The 7,338-nt window shown below is 37.7% G+C and overlaps 1 non-coding gene across 1 annotated transcript; it reads right to left on the bottom strand.

The window, feature by feature from the left end:
• Positions 1-592: 592 nt before the first annotated feature.
• TRNAF-GAA (transfer RNA phenylalanine (anticodon GAA)) lies at positions 593-665 on the bottom strand. Its single transcript has one exon. It is a non-coding gene; the product is annotated as a tRNA-Phe (tRNA).
• Between the last annotated feature and the right edge of the window lie 6,673 nt (positions 666-7,338).

Here is a 7,338-nt window from a genome sequence, read left to right as displayed (position 1 = left end):
CATTAAATTATTTTGTCGATTTTCTCTGCTGCTACTGCCCAGAAACCCCCCATAACTATAGTGGCAGAGATGAAGTATGATACTGGGGAATGGAAGAAAGGAGAGAACTAAAAATAAGAAATTAGTTTCATATCTCTCCAGAGCTGAAAAAGTTGTTCGCACCCTCTTTTCCTAGCACCTAAAAAATTGAGGAAAGCCTGTTCCTTTTCAAAGTGACCAAGAGGAACATAAAAAGTCACCTCATTTTTGAAACTCCAGGTAAAAAGAAGAATGTTATTTTCCTGTTTAAATTCATTAACGTCACCCACCCCCCCAGATCATAGTCATAAACTTTCAGATAAGGTCAATCAAAATAGTTCCTTCAGTTAAGTTTTAAAACCTTTCTCTTGGTTTCTGAAGATTTTTGGTAAAATATCCATTTTCATTACTTGCTTACCGTAATGCTGAAGTTCTTTTTAAATTAAAAAGTATACAGATGATTTTCAAAGTTACAGTTAGAAAATAACAATACTCCAAGAAAACGACCTATTTACCACAGAATCACAGGTTGAAAGGGACCTCAGTGGTCATGTAGTCCAACCATTTAAACCATTGCTGAAGCCTGGGATTGAACCAGGGACCTTTAGATCTTCAGTCTAACGCTCTCCCAGCTGAGCTACTCCAGCCGTAATTTGAAAAGTTCCTCATCATCTTTTATTTTCAATACTTCAAACAGTTTTATTTCTCTGCCTATTTAACATGGTAAAAATAAACCTTTCGCCTGTAAGTAGAGATAAATGCTCTGGTGCAAGCTTAAAAATGTTATTCTGGTATCAGTTCTGTCCCCAAAGTTATGACATAATGACTATAAATATTGTTTTAATGACATAAGACATTCTGCTATTAATAAAACTGACAGATGTTTACAGAATTCTTCATTTTCAAAATTTTCTATCAACTATTTTAACAAGTAATGCGTGAGTAGCACACAGAGGAAAAAATATGACTTTTCAAGAAACAGATATTTGCAGATTAGCAGACTACAACTTTGCTTCACTATCTTGTCTTTTATATCTGACAATCTGTTAAATCTTTATAGCAAAATTATGGGCACTGTCTACATTTTCTGGTTTTTGGTTTTTCTGGTTTTGTTTTTCGGTTGTTGTGTTTTGTTTTGGTTTGTTTTGTTTTCCCAGGAAGACTGACTGAGTGATTAGTAGCAAAATAAGAGTAACATTTGAGCAGAAAGGTTCTTTTAAGATAAGGACATATCTTATTGTTAAAACACTTTTCTCTTGTAAACATTTTCAGATATTTAGTTATTTTTATTTTAAAGTTTTCTGACTAATTTTTCTTTCAACTTTTTTGGTTTTGTTGGTGAGAAAGGAAGGTTGGTTGCAATCAGTTCATGTTCTCAAGTCCAAAGCTTTTCTGCATTGTGGTTGTTACGGTCCATTGGTCTACCCCTCTGGATGAGCCTGGCTTAAAAAGACCTGCCCATCTCATACTCCTGTATAGGAATCTTTGTGATATGCTGATGTTTCTAGTGACAAAAGATATTAAATTATTATGCCAATTTTATAAAATGCATTTCATAAAGTGGAAATTTTGAGATACAAAAGCAGGTGAATTAGAATCATAGAATCATTAAGGTTGGAAAAGACCTCTAGGATCATCAAGTCCAACTGTCAACCCAACACTATCACAAATCCTAAATCATGCTCTCAAGTGCCACGTCTACATGTCTTTTAAATACCTCCAGGGATGGTGACTCCACCACCTCTCGGGCAGCCGGTTCCAATGCCTGACCACTCTTTCTGTAAAGATATTTTTCCTAATATGCAATCTAAACCTCCCCTGATGCAGCTTGGAGCCATTTCCTCCTGTTCTATTGCTAGTAACCTGGGAGAAGAGGCCAACACCTGCCTCACCACAACCTCCTTCTAGGTAGTTGTAGAGAGCAAGGTGGTCTCCCCTCAGCCTCCTCTTCTCCAGGCTAAACGACCCCATTTCCCTCAGTTGCTCCTCATAACACTTGTTCTCCAGACCCTTCACCAGCTTTGTTGCCCTTCTCTGGACACGCTCCAGCAACTCCATGTCCTTCTTGTACTGAGGGGCCCAAAACTGAACACAGTATTCGGGGTGCGGCCTCACCAGTGCCGAGTACAGGGGCACGATCACTTCCCTCCTCCTGCTGGCCACACTATTCCTGATACAAGCCAGGATGCTGTTGGCCTTCTTGGCCACCTGGGCACACTGCTGGCTCATGTTGAGCTGGCTGTCAACCAGCACCCCCAGTCCCTCTCTGTTGGACAGCTTTCCAGCCACTCTTCCTGAAGCCTGTAGCGTTGCATCGGGTTGTTGTGACCCAAGTGCAGGACCCAGCACTTGGCCTTGCTAAACCTCATACAGTTGGCCTCAGACCATCGGTCCAGCCTGTCCAGATCCCTCTGCATAGCCTTCCTACCCTTGAGCAGATCAACACTCCCACCCAATTTGGTGTTGTCTGCAAAGCTGCTGAGGGTGCACTCAATCCCCTCACCCAGATCATTGAGAAAGATATTAAACAAGACTGGCCCCAAGACTGAGCCCTGGGGAACCCTGCTCGTGACCGGCCACCAAATGGATTTATTTCCATTCACCTCAACTCTCTGGGCTCGGCCATCCAGGCATTTTTTACCCAGCAAAGAGTCCACCCATCCAAGTCATGAGCTGCCACCTTCTCTAGGAGGATTCTGTGGGAGACAGTATCAAAGGCTTTACTAAAGTCCAGGTAGACAACATCCACAGCCTTCCCCTCATCCACTAGGCCTATCTCTTGGTCATAGAAGGAGATCAGGTTGGACAGGAAGGACCTGCCTTTTATGAAGCCATGCTGGCTTATTCTGAACAGAAACAGCCTTATTATTTTGTCATGAAAGTGTGGTAAACTGAATTAAAGAAGTAAAATAACATCATTTTGTGAGGATAGGGATCACTGAAATCTTTTCAGACAAGCATTTTGAGTGCACAATTATAACTAGACATTGACACAGATAAACAAAGTAACCATAACCAAACCAATCAGAAATTTAATTGCCAATTAGCAAATGTTAACAGATGAAATTTTGGTACACAGTCTGAAGTGCCATGTTTTTTAAAGGTAGCCCTTCATGTTCAGCATTTTCATCATAAAAAACTTTAAACAAGTCCAGAGAAATCTGTCATGAAGGGAAGGAACAGGTTTTAAGAAATCATATTCTAGCACAGAGTGACTGTTAATTCTAACGGACACTTGGAAGAACATGTGAGAGACAGAGAGGGAATCTTCTAAGTTGTATTTCCACATGGTAAATCTTAGAACCTATAAAAACATCCAATTAGAAAAGAAACCTAATTAGCTTTATTTAAAATAAAAGAGTAGAGCGTCTCCATGTAATTTTGTGAATGATTAAATTCAGGGCCTAATTATGTTATTTCTTTGCAGTTCCAGTTTCATCCCTCATTAATGTCTAGATTATGGCTAGCTATTAATTGAACAGTAATGAGACAAAAGGCCTCCAGAAGTCCCTTCCACTAATTCAGGCAGCCATCTCAGTGTTGTTTTTTTCCTGTGAAGTGCCTATACTTTGCAAAGACTGTCTGTCTGGCTCAGGGAGTTCTTGCAGCCTTGATGAGCTAACTGCATTTCTAAATTGTTCAGACCATTAATTTTCTTTCAGTCTCTTAAAAGTCAAGGAGCAATAAACTGTACCCCGGTAAAAGGCTGCAGTGCCAGCAGACTTGCCAAACTTCTGCATTCAGAACCAGAAACCTGGCCCATCACTGAAATCATGGGGCTATTATACAAACAGCTGTGCTGGGATTGTGTTATTTGCCAACTCATGCCTCAGTCTATCTCATTCGCATACATGTAGCATAGCGAATAAATCAATATTTAAGAGTTGTCAGGGTGGGTGCTTTGGAACACAGGGGTTTTCATAGAATTGCAAATGGTTTGAGTTGAAAGGGACCTTTAAAGATTATCTAGGTCCAACTCCCTTGCTTTGGGCAGGGACATCTCTCCCTGGACCATGTTGCTCAAAGCTACATCCAACCTAATCTTGAGCCCTTCCAGGCATGGGGCATCCACAACTTTTCTGGGCAACCTGTTCCGGTATCTCTCTACCCTCATCATAAAAATTTCTTCCTTAGCAGAAGCTGTCTAACTGAAAGTTAGGTCGACACTTTCAAGTCACAAAACGCAAATTTGATTTTAGGACTCATCTTAAATGACCTTGATGTCCGCTTTTGTCATCACACCTGAATACATACCCCCACACACCTAAATCAGTCATCTTATGAATTGCCAAAGAACTGGACAAACCGAGAAAGTTCAGACAACCCCATAAGTTCTATTTTATCTGAAAAAAGTTGCATGGGATGACCCATGTTAGCCATTTCCTTATTAAATATGGTTTCTTCTAATTGCTTAATGTTCACATTGAATCTGCTTAGTACCAGTTACAACAGAGCTGTGCTTACAACCTCAGCTTTAGCACCATTTCTCAAACACTCAGGCTATGTCTATCCCACCAAACTCAACTGTGTGGTCCCCCAAACACAATGTTCCATATTCTAGGAAGCTTCTGGAAACTAACAGAAAGCTAACAGAAATACAGGGTGCTTCCTGGTGTATGTCTCTGGAGATGTACAGAAAAGAGTATGTCTGAAAGACCTTCACACTGCCCTCTGGGCCCAAGTCAGAGCACACATCAAACCAGAGGCTCTGCTAAGGATTCTTTCTTTGCTCACATCACTCATCTGAGCAAATTGGCTGTTATGGAAAGTTTGTCCTGGTTGGGTTGCTAACATACTTGCAGTTGGTCTTGTGAATTACACCTACTTCTTGTGCATGGGCCTTTCTCCTTCTACGGCAAATGTATTTGTATGTTGTTTATCTAATTTTTGGATACATGCTGGGAAAAACGATCTGAGATTCTGGAAACAACCTAAAAAAGGAACATCTCTGTACTGCAGTAGAGGATGAAAAGTATGGAATTGAATAAAATTCACTTGTGTTCAAACAGATTGAAAATACAGAAGCGCAAAAAAGACTACAACAATATGCCATACCTCTTGAAGACTTGTCCTGCTGACTCCGGTGACATATAAGTCTTTTTCTGAATAGTGAGGCTTGAATTTCTTTAATTAGAAGATAAGACTGAAAGACAAAATTGCATAGCAAAAATGAAAGAGCACTGTGAAAGTAAGGTGACCTTTCTTTTCGTCTAGATTTTTGTTTTCATGTGTTCATATTTGGAATCACATGTTATACATATATTATTTTATTATATAAATTATGCATTGCTTACATTTTAACTATTGTCACTTGATAACAATTCTGCTAAAAAATCTCCAACCCTGAAAGTCATTTGTTGGTTCCATATTTGAAAAGATACTGTGAGGAACTGTATGAAAGCTGATATTTCTGTTATAGTACCTGTTGAGCAGCAATGCTACCTACACTGAAAATTCCTGTAGCTAAACCTGACTGTTGTATATCAAGGCAATGAAATCTGTGCTTAAAGGCTTGAAAAATCAAATGTTAAGTTATGGGGCCATTCTACTGCTTCTCAATAGAAGCTGATCAAAAATTTGTTAATTATCTCTTATTCAAACAAATGATAGCAGTTCAGGGATCCACAGAATGTACCAGACAGCTTTAAAAGGATGCAAAAATTCTGTATGTCCCATAAATGTGTGCAAAGAAGTGCATGGAAAATAAGCTAATTTAAGTGCTAATTAAATTGAGACAATGTAAGGTTAATATGCATAATTTGAAGAACAAAAGCACCAATTTATATATTTTATGCATCAAGGTTGATTTAAGAATCTGGATTAGAAGGAGCAAATCTGTCAGAATATAAATTAAAATACTGCCCCTATGAGTATATATTAAGGGCATTTCTAGTCCTCTGTATTGCTGAGATTGCTTTTTCACTTCTTTAATACAGCTGAAGTTTTCTATGAGTCCTCGTGTTTAGGTGGTCTTTTCAAGGGAGACCATGTATTTCATAAATTAGGAAAGAACTGCCAAAAATTACAGAGATGTTCCATTCATCTCCATTTTCAATTTAATTTTATTTTGCCATAAGCTTTAGTTCCATATTTACAATGAAGAATATTCCTAGTCCACTATGAAATACAGTGTTCCGTATCACACAGTGGAGATTCTTATGAAGGACCCCAAATAAAGATTATGTTTACACATGAAGAAGTTTATTTTTTTAATCTCACAAAAAACCAAAACAAAACAAACAAACAAAATGCCAAAAAAAACCCCACAAAAAACCCCAAACCTACAACTTTTTTTTCAAAATATGTTTTAATTTAATTAAAGGAATATCTGAAAAAGGCAAAAATAAACAATTAATTTGTGGATACTGAGAGCTTTTGAACTTTCAGTTTTTTTCTAAAAGAATATTGATAAAATTATTTTAAAGAGAAGGTGGAGAGAACACAATCTGAGAAAAAGATTTTCGAAGATTTTTCTCCATTTATCAGGAAATCCACATAAAAAAATTAGGCAACAACAAATCTAAAGATGTGATAAAGTTTTACTCTAAGGCAAGTATTTTTAAAGGTATTTCCCATCTCTACTTAAAGCTTAATCTAAATTTCACATAATAAGCAGTGTGTGTCATACAAAACTATAGGAACTAAACAGAAAATATTCTACTCAAATTTTGGTTTCTGAGGAAGCAAATAATGCTTAAAATCTAAACATGATTCCGTATTCTTGTACAAATCCTCAGATACTCTCAACAACAGTTAAATGTTTTGAAACAAATACACAACTTGCTGTCATAATTTGCTGAGGCCAAATATCAAAGTATTTATTAAATAAGACAAGAATTCCAGAAAGATTAGTAAATTAGATAATTATGAGGTTGCTAAAATTTATGAACAGAAAGAGAAGCTGCTATCATTCTGGCATTTTACACTTTTGTGCACTGATACATTATATGATACAGCTATCTGTGTTTACTTCAGTCTCTCCTCTTCTGACAAAGACTTATTCTACATATTTGTGCCATAAATAATAAGCTATACATACCTTCTCCCTTACACACATTCTAAAACTTGGTGAGAAGAAAAAAATTACTTAAGCCCTAAGAAACAATCATGGAGAAAAATATCACATGCTTTTCAGTAATCACTACATAAGATTGTATTGGGGACAATTGGTTAGATAGAGCTCTGCCTGGGATTCAACAAAACCTTGCTCCTCAGTACATGTATACTTACCCCTAATAAGGTACTGACTCATAATTTTTCATCTTCAGCATCCACCTGTGTAAATGATATGAAGCTGACTCATCAGGACATGGAATTGCC

The sequence above is a fragment of the Phalacrocorax carbo genome, chromosome 3 (assembly GCF_963921805.1).
Source record: "Phalacrocorax carbo chromosome 3, bPhaCar2.1, whole genome shotgun sequence".
Classification (NCBI taxonomy): domain Eukaryota; kingdom Metazoa; phylum Chordata; class Aves; order Suliformes; family Phalacrocoracidae; genus Phalacrocorax; species Phalacrocorax carbo.
Note: the sequence above shows the minus strand (reverse complement) of the source record. Positions and strands in the feature narration are given on the sequence as shown.